At 36.6% G+C, this 13,721-nt stretch overlaps 2 protein-coding genes across 4 annotated transcripts in view; one reads left to right on the top strand and one right to left on the bottom strand.

Annotated features, from left to right (window-relative positions):
- LOC306646172 (olfactory receptor 7E178-like) overlaps positions 1-13,721 on the top strand; it is a gene marked incomplete at its 3' end in the record, with an annotated part of 130,470 nt that overhangs the window by 78,191 nt on the left and 38,558 nt on the right. The gene's annotated exons all lie outside the window — the stretch shown is intronic.
- Positions 1-13,721, bottom strand: part of LOC306646104 (olfactory receptor 7D4-like) — a gene marked incomplete at its 5' end in the record, with an annotated part of 93,264 nt that overhangs the window by 4,140 nt on the left and 75,403 nt on the right. Inside the window, 2 exons of one of the 3 annotated variants that reach the window (XM_079114572.1) lie at positions 121-252; positions 4,660-4,703. Of the gene's footprint in view, positions 1-120; positions 253-4,659; positions 4,704-13,721 lie in introns of those variants that run through there. The other 2 variants (XM_079114573.1, XM_079114571.1) reach the window with 2 other exon arrangements.

Below are 13,721 nucleotides of genomic sequence, written 5' to 3' on the forward strand. Positions count from 1 at the left end.
AGACCTGGTTATGCTGTTCTCAGTGGGCACTGGGTTTCTTCAAAGGACAGGAATCCCCCTTCACAGATTGAAGAAATAAGTGAGCTTCCCAGTATTATTATCCTAGAGCAAAGATAGTACCCATATTCTTTCCTCTTTTCCTCCTTGCTCCACCAGCTTCACAGGAACACACTTACTCTCTCTGATGACTGACACAGAAGCTTTCTCTTCTCCAGAATCTGTCCATGGGAAGTCCACTTGTGTACCTGGAGGCTAGGTCAGAAAAATACAGATGAGGTTCACCAGAGCCTGTTTAAAGTTTCTAGTATCTCAAGTGTTGAATTCTCAGAGGTGCTTATTATACAAATTGTCTTCTCTTTTTTCCATTCTACAAATATTGCAGCTTCCTTGAGGTAGGAGGGATATAGCATTATGGAAAATTTTTAGTTAATTTTGTGTCTATGTAGGCACTGATAGTGGGAGATGAATTTAGTTCCTCTAAGGAGAAATACTTTTTTCCTTTGTCCTAAGGTCTCTCATAAGAAAAAAAATTGATTTCTGCAAGGAACACATCCCAGGAGCATCTCTTTTTGATGTGTCCCTCTTGAAAAATCTTTCATATTTCATGATCTTTTGGTGTCCACAATGTAAGAGAAGAAAAGTCCATTCTTTCAAATATTTTCCTATTTTTTATTTTTCAAATTCATTCTTAAAAATTGGCAGATAAAATTGTGTGTATTCATCATGTGCAACATGTTTTGAAACACATATATTCTGTAGAACAGTGAGATCTCACCAGTTATCTCTTCTTTACCTCAAATAGTTATCATTATTGTGGAGAGAGCACTAACATCCACTCAGGCTTTCAAAAATATAATTTATTATCACTAATTACAGTCAACAGACTATAATTTATATTTCTTGAATGACCTCAACCTCATTAAATGGAACATTCTCATTTCCCCAACACCTCCCTCAATCATGGCAGATGGTAAACCACCTATCTGCTCTTTACTTGTGTGAGATCAACATTTTTAGATTGCACATATGTGTGAAATCATGTGGTATTGATTTTCTGTGCCTGGCTTTATTTCACTTAATCTCACATCCTCCAGGTTCATATGTGTTGTAATCAGTGACAGGGTTTCCTTTGTCATGCCTGGATAGCATTCCACGTGTGTATAACCTCATTTTCTTTATTTATCCATTGATGTTCACTTAGGTTGCCTCCAGGTATTGGCTCCTCTGAATGGTGCTGCAATAAACAAGGGAGGGCAGGTATCTTTACACATGCAGATTTCATTTCCTCTGGATACATACCTAGTCCTGGGATTGCAGGATCACATGAAGTTCTATTTTTACTTTTAGAATGAGCCTCCATATTGGTTTCCATACCATACTCACTGACAGTCTCAGGGCTACAATAATGTACATCCCCATGAGCCCTTGCACCCTTTACTACAACACCTTGCCTACACTCACCTTTCTCCTTTTTTATAACAGTCATTGTGAAAAAATGGAGGAACATGGTAGTTCGTGGTGGTCTTGATGCTAATAATTAGTGATGTTGAGCAACCCTTTTTGTACCTGCTGGGCATTTGTAGATCTTCTTTTGAGAAATGTTAATGCAGGGCTTTTCCCAGTTTTTAATCAGATGATCTGTTTTCTTACTATTGAGTTTTTTTTAACTTCCTCATGTATTTAGTGTATTAACCCTCATCGGATATAAAATTTTGAAAATATTTTATCCTATTCTATAGTTTTCTCTTCACTGTTTGGAGTATTTCCTTCATAGATTACAAACTTTTTAGCTCCATATAATCCACTTCTGCTGTTGCTACCAATGCTTTTGAAGTGATACTCAAAAATCTCTGCTGATGACACATAGGTGGGGGGAGGGAGGAAAGAATGGAGGAAGGAGGTACTGTATATGGAGAAAAGAGGGGTGGGAGGGGTGGGGGGAAGGAAAAAATAACAGAATGAATCAAACACAATTATCCTATGTAAAAGTATGACTACACAAATGGTATGCCTTTACTTCATGTACAAACAGAGAAACAGTATGTATCCCATTTGTGCACAATAAAAATAAATTTAAAAATAAATAAACAAAAATAAAATTATTCCCAATCCAAAAATAATCTCTGCACCAATTAAAATCATAAATGATAAAACTATAAATTTGTTACATATATTTAATCATAATAAAACAAACAGAGATGATATAAGATTGATATTCCCGTGGAGTCTGAATCTTGGGAGAGAAGTCTATGCTGGAAACAAAAATTGAAGAGAGAAGGGCTCAGACATTTGGGGTAAACTTAGCTCAGTTGAGAACCAGCAATGCAAAACAATTCCATTGATGACAGAGTTGTTGGCATTAGTTTTTAAGATATAGCTATGATAGTAAAGCAATATCTGGGACTAGGGTTGTGGCTCAGTGGTAGAGTGCTTGCCTAGCATGTTTGAGGCAATAGATTCGATTCTCAGCACCTCATATAAATAAATGAATAAAATAAGGGTCCATCAACATTGAAAAAATATATATATTAAGAAAAATATTTTTTAATAAAGCAATAACTTAGGGAAGATACAACAGTCAGGTTTAATATTGGAACATTCAAGTCAAGAACACCCCAATGGTGCCATGAACGTGGAGGTCAAACATACTGGTCTGCAGGGATGGGAGAAAATTTTTGATTAGTTGTACACAGAGTAATAAAGTTCCTGCTTAAAGAGACTGGAGTTAGAAAATCAAGAAGTTAACACCTACCCATTAACCCACTCTTCTCATATATAGAACCCATAAATCTCACCAACATGCATGACTCTTAATGAAATGCCCAATGCTGTCCATGGATTCTGTGTCCACCCAACACAACACTGAGCACCATTTCATTTCAATAACTGTGTGTAATTATTTTGTTAGTGATTACCTCTACAAATGCTCTTCCTGAGCTTTTTATTGCATCCCTTTGGGATAGGTTTGAAATGTCAAAATTAATATAACCAAGTAGACAAAATTACTATATGATTCTATTCCTATGAAGTACTTGAAATACTCAAATTTATAGAGATAGAAAATGGAACAGGAGTCACCAGAGGCTGGTGGAAAGTGAAAGAAGGGTTACTTTCAATAGGTGCAGAGTTTTAATTTGGATGATGGAAAAGTCTGGAAGATAGATGATGTAAAATGGAATGAGTATGCATAATTCCACAGAACTGCACACACAAAATATATTGGTATATATTAACAGCCAGGCATGCTGGTGCACACCTTTATAATCCCAGCTACTCAGTAGGCAGAGCAGGAGGATTACTTGAACCTTAGAGTTTCAAAGCAGCTTGGGAAATATGATGAGATCCCATCTCAATAAAAAAATTGTTAAAATTATACACTGAATATTACAATAAGCAAACTGAGATAGTGGCTGTACATCTTAGTGGAACCTGGAGCTTTGGAGAGTAGTCTCTGCTGAAGACAGAAATAGAGAAGCGTAGGGCATGGACACCTAGGGCAGAATCCATGGGTGACAGAGCTATGATGTTAACTTTCAAAGATATAGCTGTAATAGCAAAAGTAATATCAGGAAGGATGTTAAAACATCAGGTTGTGCAGGAAGCCATCCAGGGCCAGCAATTATAACCAGGCTTAGTGAGGTCAGACATGGAAATCTGGCTCCCAGGAACTGGCAATTGTTAAGAGATAGCTCCAGATTGCCTGGAGTATGTGGTGTCTGTTTAGTGGCTCACTGCTGAATTTGTAGATCCTGCTGGGATGAACCACTAGAGGAAATGGCTTCCTTAACTCCACTCCATCCTATTTCTGAAGCAAGAATCTCCTACTGGTCCCCCTTTGATCTGTATCACTATAAATAAGCCAAGTGTGGGCTCCATTGCTTGTTAAAGCCAAATCTTAGCATGGTTCAATTTGTCACACACCCTGATTCAAAAGATAATTGTCTCCTGTGGTTTTTCTCTTAAATAAGTTTCTTAGAGATTAATTTACAGCTGGTCCATCCCTGCTACAGGAACCCTTTCCTTCACCTATGCAGGACCTGTGATGAGCCATGAGTTTGGGACCTGCACAGGGACTATTCAAGAAGATTCCAGAAAAAGTAAATTAAAGGCAGGTGTCAGCCTTCTCTTGTGGGAAGCACACACGTGTGAATGAAGAGAAAGAGAAAGGAATTTCATAGTGTAACTTTTAAGTCTGGGCAATTTGCTCTGTATAGAGAAAGAATAAGAAGAGAAGTCTGTTCAATGGTACTCAATAACATAGAGTGGAAATTCAGTGGAGAGAACGCAGCTTCTACAATTCTTGAAAGTGATAGCAGACTTGGTTATTTTAAAATGTACAGATTTCATGGGTGAGTCTGCCTGCCTTGTCTGCCTGCATCTCGAAGTCCCTACCTGCTGGATTGCTGCAGAAGTGGACTGTGTGACTTAGCTTGAGAGTGAACCCTAGCTTGGCTGAGAAGGGTGTGAAGGTTTGGAATCCTGGGGGAAAAGATCCTAGTCAGGAATTTAGGGAAGGTCTCTAACTTAGGAAGGGGAGATTAATTGGCAAGTCCTGTGGTTTGAATGTGTGTGTGCCAGCCATGGTTTTCGGTCTGCAGAAATGGCATGGTTTCTGATCCCAGGAAGAGAAGATAAAAAACAGCTGCCGGGAAAACTCACAGAGTGCCACCGGCTCCTAGAGAGCAAGGCTGGTTCCTGACCAGGCAGAGCCTTTCAAGTTCAGGCCCCCAAGATGAGAGAAGAAATGGCATGTGGATTGGAGACACCATGGTGCAGACTGTAAGGATTCGGAAAAACATGGCAGAACCACATGGTCTTGCAGGCTCATTTCTAGCCCCTCTACCCTGCTCTGCTGAGCTTGAAGGCTGATACTTCTTAATTCTACAGCACAAGAAGAAAAGGAAATTGAAATCTTGGCTACAGTCTTCTATTTCCTGAGTAACGACTTTCTGGAAAAAATAAACAAAACAAATATTTTTACAGACTAATCTCAGCTAAGTGTTGCGCCAGGCATCTTTGTTAACAAGCTGCGATTGTCACCACCACGTCCTGTCATTCTCTCAAATAGATTATCTATAACCAAAGTGAAGTGGGAAAAATTCTGAAGTTAATAAAAGATGCTCTACTTCAGCTTTTTAATGAATTAACTTTTTCCTTTTTAAAGATGATTTTAAGGGTGAATAACAATCATTAGAACAAAAGCTGACAACCTGAAATATTTTTGAATCTTATCATTGTTGAATTTCAAACCTGCCTTATATGTTCTAATCATGAATTCATGTTTTAAATTATATTGGATAAGCAAATTAAAATAAAGGCTCTTTAATAATTATCAATTCACATTTTTGTAGCAGGTCAAATAATAAAATTGCTAATTCCTATAATATTCAAAATCTATATCCATCTACCTCTGACAATTTTCTTCAACAGGAAACAGATAATTAATACTGATATTTACATTTCTTTGATATCTTGTCTTATACAATTAAGAATAAGCAAGTTAAATTTAAAGCAAATAGGATTAATTATCTAAGTATTACAAGAGATACTTGTTGATTTACAAAGATAAAATACTGAAAGATCATTGATTGGATGCAAATAATATCAAATATTCAATATAAAAATATCAGATACTCTAAACTAAAATATGTTTAAACATGAGTGTGTTCATAATTTTATTGATATAAAGAAGGTATAAAATTTCTAAGGATTATAAAAGCAAATAATTAGAATATTAATCTTTCATTCCAATGAAATAATTTCTCATGTTCATTAAGTTTTATTATTTAGAGAAGCTAATTTTAAAGAAATTAAGATTCATACAATTTTGATTAAAGGATAACTATTATTTTTAAAACCACCTTACATTCCAGATTTCAAATTTCTCTTTAAAAGCTACATTTTGTTAATATAAAAACATTGCTGGCTATGTTTTAATGAACTGTAATGATTATTACTAACTTGTTATGCTGTTTATACCTTTATTTTCCAAGCAAAGAAGTCTTTACAGTATAAGATTTAATAGTACATTTTCATAAGCTGATGCTCTCCAAATTAAAGCTTTTTACAATAATGGTCTCTTATAAACTTCTAAAATGGTAGCAAATTAATTAAAAATTTAATTATGTCATTTAATATTTTAGAATTAAATAAATATAAGCTATAAAATTTTTGTTTCTCTCTACACTAAGAAGTAAACCTAACTATATTTCTAAGGAAAATATTTAAATATTAGCAGTTGAAATATAAAAACATTTTGACATCCTTGCCAAAAAGGAGATACAAGCTCTCTTAACTTGTTTCTTTTATGTTTCAGATATGATTGAATTGTGTTACTTAGCTTGTATTGATCCAAAAGATTATATATAGAAATTTTATAAAATAATATTCAAGTGAGAAACTAGGATTGGTTTCAGAATTGAAACATCTTACCCAAATTTTGTCAAGAGACCCACATAAGAAAAATTAAGTACACCTAAGAATCTCTTAAAATTCTGTCCATAAATAATTACTATATATATTTAATAAATAACCTTTTAAACTATTTTCCAAACATAAGCTTAGAAATATACATATTTCTATTTGTACATGTAGAATCATATTGTTAATTTTAACACTTGTAAATTTATTTTAAATTACACATAATTAGTATTCTTTTACAATGTTACTTTTAAAACCAAATTTTTTATCCTATAGTTCATTTTTCCACAATCCTACTTGGACATTTAAATTATTTTTGCTACTTTGAAAACAAGGTTATGAAGAACATTCATACAGCTGTATCTTTATACAAAAAAATTATTTTTCCATAAATCCCTTAAAATACGATTGCTAGATGAATGACATGAAATTCTAAGACTTTTGAATAACCTATTGGATCACAAACCTGAAAGATACTACCAATTCTAACATAACAGCTTAATTTAAGATAAGAAGGCCATTACCTGTAAGACAGACAAGTTGTGAAACTGATTCATTATCTTTACTGACTCCATTTTATAACTGTCACTCAGCCTACTACTAGAGATGAAATCAAATCATATATTTGATAAAAACTAGGCCTTCTTTTACTGTAATGCCCTCTTCAACTCATCAACACTGACTCTAGCAATAGATAACTTTTATTAATCTTCCTGGCCAAATAAAAATATGTATTAAGTCACATCTTATGGTTTAAATACTTGTACACTGCTAGGTCATTGTCTATAATTCAAGGCCAATAATGCTCCAATTTATTTTCTACAATTGTAAGAAATAAAAATGGGTGAAACAGAACCCTATGCAAATCCACTTAATTTCAAAAAATGTTCTAAAAATTGTGATATCAGGAGTCTCATCACTGCTGAGCAACAAGTGGAGCAATGGAATGCACAAGATTTTATAATACTATAGGTTAGAAGCTTATTTGTATATTTCCAAATAAAAAAAGCAACTTGTCATTGTAGAGACAACTGAAGGACCCGACACTTCAGGCTGAAGGGATCATTGAACAGTAAGGACATCCTCAGTCTCCAACCTCAACATTTGTGTGCTAGCGCTATTGAGCTGTCAGGTAAGTGGAATGCATGGAGAAACTTATTAGGCCTATATCCCAGAGCCACCTTGAAAACACCCAGTGGCGTGGACTGGAGAATCCATTCCAATGTTTACTGATGATATAATTATATGATGGGAGATTTTACAGATACTCATGCTATACTCACTATGTGATTGGATTTAATTATACGGACCACAATGGAAACTTACCTATATGCTGGTCCCATGATAGGTTACTGGCTATCTAATGGTAAACTTTGAGGAAAAGATAGCAAAAGTACTGAGGCCAGCCAATCATACTGGCCCATGGCACTTAAGATTATATGTTTAAAGAGTTATTAAATTGGGACTTTCTCATAAAAAGTCATTTCTATAAATACCCATCAATATCTTACTGCCTTAATTGATCTGAAACCAAATGTGGCACCTTTCCTAAATGGAAGAAATGTACAATTCTCTCGCCATTACAACACAAAATCTCTAAAAGTGTTGGATGTGTTTTGGATTGATCTTTAAGAATTGATCAAAGACAGTTACATCAGAATTTCTCTTCCTCTAGAAGGTTCAAAGAAAGGAAGGCTTAACCTGGAACATTGCCACTAAATGTGCTTCACTTTTACTCTTCTTGAAAATAATTTACAAGCAACCAAGTTTAATCTGATTTTTTAATACAGTGGGAGATATATGAAACTAGGCAAATATTTTCAAAATACAAAATAAGATTAGATATACAATCATTCTGATTTTTTGAAACTTCACTCCATGTAATTTAGACTATTCCCTATTGTTTGGGTATTACTTTGTACTACTAGTAACCATGTAATGAAAACCAAATTAGATCCCAGAAAACTGATTGATATTACACTAGAAAGATGAGTAATTCACATTTACATTCTAATAGTTATTTCTTAGTTGATGAAAATTTGGGTCATATATATTTTAATGTGTTCTTTCAGGCTTCTATCTGTTCCCACATTCACTATATCTAGGGGCATAGTTCATTCTGTCAAGTATTGATAATATGACTGAAGTCAAATTAAATGCTTTAACAGTTACTATTACAAATATCCCAGTAATGAGCTTCCTGCTCTCCAATTTAAACAAAGGCTTAAATACCATGATGACTGTAAGCATGTCTGTGTTACTGCAACAAAATATCATGCTTTCCAGTGGGACTAGGAGATAAGAGTCATTTAATGGACATTTGACATAACACAATGATAATAACCTGGATCTTATGGAATTGCATCATCACATCCAGGATATTCAGAAAAGCAAATTGATATCATGGATCTTGCATCTCTAGCTGACCAAATACTTCATGAATTGAATGACTTTAATCCTAGAAATAGGTTGAAACACTCTACATGGTATATTATTAAAATTATATGTTTGCTACTAATTCTATTCTTATCATGATAATAGGTGGTCATTCCCTCAGAACCAAGATGCAAGACCTCAGAGTAGCTGCCTATCATTTATACTTAAGAGAAAACAGGAAGAAACTGCAGGAAGTCTTCCATGTCCAGCAATTAAACCCAGGCTTGGTGAGTGGTCAGACATGGAAATCTGGCTCTGAAGAATTGACACTCATAAAATATTGTTCCAGATTGCCTGGAGTATGTGGTTTTCCTCTAGTGGCTCACCATGGGAATTTGCAGGTCCTCTGGGATGACCCACTAGAGTATCCAGGCTGTTTCTCATGGAAGTTTCTGCTGGCTCTCCTTTGATCTGTATTGCTATAAAAAAGTCAAGCTCAGGCTCCATTTATTTATTTTTTTATTTTTTTTTGAAAATGGTAATCTTTTAATATATTTATTGTCATTGTGGGCTACACTTAAAATATAAATTTTAGGTCAAAATCTATATTCAATGCTGATAAATCATTTTACATTCTTGTAATGGTTAGGCTGAATTGTCAACCTGATTGGATTAAGAGATGCCCGTGATTAAGAGGCTTCTGAGTGGATCAATGAAGGCGAATCTAGGAATGAATGGAATGTGGGATAATGAACTGAAGTGAAGACCTTCCCTAAGCATGGGTAGCACCACCCAATAGGATGCTGACTGGGATGGAATAAAAATCGGAAGAACAAGGAAGCAGATGTAGATGCAAGATGGAATCTTCTTGAACAGGTTCTTGATTGCTGCTTCATCTGAAGATATCGAACGCTTGCTTCTTCACTCTGCTGGTGATTCTCCAGGTTGTTTCCAGAAGCCCTGATCACAGACTAGGGTAGCACTGTTGATCCCTCTTGTTCTGGGGCATCCATCTCTTAGACTGTGCAGCTGCTGATTCTTCCAGCTCTCCAGCCTGCAGATGCCATTGTGGAATATCCAGCTTCTGGTCCAGTAAGCCAGTCTCATAAATCCCCTTTTATTTTATTTTATTTTTTTTGTTCTTTTTTTTTTTAAATTTTATTGTAAACAAATGGGATACATGTTGCCTCTCTGTACATGGCACAAAGGCATACCATTTGTGTAATCATAAATCCACATACAGTAATGTTGTTTGATTCATTCTGTTATTTTTTCCCCTTCCCCCCACCCCTCCCACCCCTCTTTACCCTCTATACAGTACTTTCTTACTCCATACTTGCCCCCCTCCCTAACCCTAACTCTAACCCTAACATTAACCCTTCCCTCCCCCCCTTTATGTGTCATCCTCCACTTATTAGCGATATCATTTGTCCCTTGGCTTTTTGAGATTGGCTTATCTCACTTAGCATATTCTCCAATTTCATCCATTTGCCTGCAAATGCCATAATTTTGTCATTCTTTATGGCTGAGTAATATTCCATTGTGTATATATACCACAGTTTCTTTATCCACTCATCAATTGAACGGCATCTAGGTTGGTTCCATAGTCTGGCTATTGTGAATTGAGCAGCTATGAACATTGATGTGGCCGTGTCTCTGTAGTATGCTGATTTTAAGTCCTTTGGGTATAGGCCAAGGAGTGGGATAGCTGGGTCAAATGGAGGGTCCATTCCGAGTTTTCTAAGGAATCTCCACACTGCTTTCCAGAGTGGCTGCACTAATTTACAGCCCCACCAGCAATGTATGAGTGTACCTTTCTCCCCACATCCTCGCCAACACCTGTTGCTTGTATTTTTGATAATCCCCATTCTAATTGGGGTGAGATGGAATCTTAGGGTGGTTTTGATTTGCATTTCTCTTATTACTAGAGATGTTGAACATTTTTTCATATGTTTATTGATTGCTTGTACATCTTCTTCTGTGAAGTGTCTGTTCATTTCCTTAGCCCATTTGTCGATTGGATTATTTGTATTCTTGGTGTAGAGTTTTTTGAGTTCTTTATAGATTCTGGAGATTAGTGCTCTATCTGAAGTATGATTGGCAAAGATATTCTCCCACTCTGTAGGCTCTTTCTTCACATTACTGATAGTTTCCTTTGCTGAGAGAAAGCTTTTTAGTTTGAATCTATCCCAGTTATTGATTCTTGCTTTTATTTCTTGTGCTATGGGAGTCCTGTTGAGGAAGTCTGGTCCTAGGCCGACATGTTGAAGATCGGGACCTACTTTTTCTTCTATAATCTGCAGAGTCTCTGGTCTGATTCCAAGGTCCTTAATCCATTTTGAGTTGAGTTTTGTGCAGGGTGAGAGATATGGGTTGGACCAGATCTTAAAATGGCTCAATTGGTCACACCCCCTGATTCAAAAAATAATTGTCTTCTGTGGTTTTTCTATTAAATACGTTTCTTAGAAATTAATTTACAGATGGCCCATTCCTCCAACAGAAACCCTGTCCCTCACCCATGCTGGACATGTGAGGACACTCAAGAAGGTTGATCTTGGAACCATTTGGGTTGAGTGCTTACAAAGCACCTCTTAGAGGTCAAATATAAAGATTTGACCTTCATTGGTCTCTACTAGTGGCCGTAAAAATCTATTAATAGTATACAGAGAAAGAGAAATTTCCTGCTTGGAAGTCGGAGTTGGAAAGGCAAGATGATCCTGTCCTGAGTCCTATCCATGTTCCTGCTGTGCTCATTCCAGGGACCCCATAATGCTCTTTGACATACATGACTCTCAAACAAAGCCCCAAAGACCACATTAGTCTCCATAGGCATCCACACAGCAGTGAGCACCACTTAACTGACATTCTTATTTGTGTAATATTCTGTTAGTGATGGCCTCTTAAAAATCTCCTCCTGGGCTTCCCATCCCATCCCTTCTTGCTTTTCAGGAACTTCACCATCACCTATCCCTTCTTTATCACCTGTAGGAATTTCTGATGGAATCAGTAATTCCTACCTATCTTAATAAAAATGAAACTCACTCACACTCTATACTTCCCTTTGGTACATGCTCTCTGTATTGGGGGTTTTCTGTCTCTACCTGATAATTCCATTTACCTGTGCTCACTCTCTCCTCACCTAACTCAGAGCAGGTCTTTTCATTTCTACCACAGTAGTTTGTCCTAAATCTGGACTGATCTTTGCATCCCCAAAAATGATAAAGACATTTCTAGTCTTCTAACTGCTTGACTGTCTGTTAGCAAAGTCACTGAACATTCAAGTGGGTAGTGATGTCTTCATTTTCAATGCAGTAGGATTCTCAGAGTCAAGTCTACTGGGAGTCCCTGGAGCACAAACACATCCCTCAGGGAGAAACTCATATCATTGAAATTAGACTCTGCGAAGGGAAGAAACAGAGCCATATCTCAATGGGCCCTGGCAGACCTTTCTGAAGACAGATAAAGGAACTCTTTTTAAATCTCCAGGAGAATGAACTTATTGACTGCAAGTTGTTGAACAGACCCAATAAAGGAGGAATAATGGGAGAAGTAAATTAGCCTACAACAGCTTATCTTTAGGGAGAAGGAAATGGCAGGAAGTTTCTCTTTCTACCCTGTGGGAGCATAATTGTATATAAAAATATAAGATGTCAGAATGGTTTATTGAATGAGGTGTCTGAGAATTCAGTGAGGTCCTGAAAAACTTATGTGAGCTTCAGAATCCCCGGGCACAGCTTCTTTGACTCCCAGCAAGAGAGTCTGGGAATTCCCTGAATGGAAGGTCTTCTTGTGCCTCCTGCCAGGGCAGCAGGGCCTTCCATGATGTCATCTGGAACAGTTCCGCACCTGACAAGGACTGGGATTGGGGAATAGCAGAAGCCAACAGTGCAGGACAACTTTTAATAGACTCAAGCTCTAGGGACAGAAGAGAACAATGGTTCTCAAATCATTGTCACCTGATGAGCAGGGTCAGAATCACCTGGGGGCTCATTAGAGGTACGTATTCTTGGCCTCCACATCAATCTATGCAAGCAGAAACTCCATGGTCAGGGCAGCTCATTATGGCTAATAAGCTCTTCAGGTAAATTTTATTTCTACATGACAAAAGTTTCAGAACAACTATCTTGAGGATTTGTTAAAGTGGATGATGAGCCGGGCACAGTGGTGCACGCCTGTAATCACAGTTTCTTGGGAGGCTGAAGCAGGAGATTTGTAAGTTCAAAGCCAGCCTAAGCCACTTAGCCCTGAGCAACTTAGCAAGATGCTGTCTCAAAATAAAAAAAATAAAAATGCCTGAAAATGTGGGTCAGTGGTTAGACACCCCTGGGTTAAAATTCTGGTACCAAAAAAAACGAGTGTGATTTAGGACCCACACAGTGCTGCATCTTCAGGATGCCAAGCTCTCTTTCTCCAAAAAGGTTACCTATGCATCTAAAGAAATGATGATACATTCCATTTTTAGCCAGTAATAAAGGGCAATTATTAAGCATTTTCTATATGCCAGGCACTGATCTTATTGTTATTGGTTCTTTTTAGTTTGATATAACATTAGGATTCATTGTGACATAATTATAAAAGCATGCAATATAATGTGTTCTAATTCAACACCCATTTCACTTTTGACTTTAAACAGTGTATGTTTCTTTGTACTTTTTCACCATATGCATTTATTTGAAAGATTTTGGGCAACAATTCTTTGCATGTTCATAAACACTCATTTCCTAATGTTCCATGTTCCATCGAATGCTCTTTCTTGTTAAATCTAACAGTATGTGTCATTTTAAAGGTGTACCCTCATTTTTCTGGTGTGAGAATGTGCATCCCTCCAGACACACACACACACACACACACACACACACACACACACACACACACACACACTGGCATTGAAATTATCAAATGCAAAGGGCCATTCTGAAGCTGAA

Source organism: Sciurus vulgaris (assembly GCF_902686455.1).
Source record: "Sciurus vulgaris genome assembly, chromosome: 16".
Taxonomy (NCBI): Eukaryota; Metazoa; Chordata; class Mammalia; order Rodentia; family Sciuridae; genus Sciurus; species Sciurus vulgaris.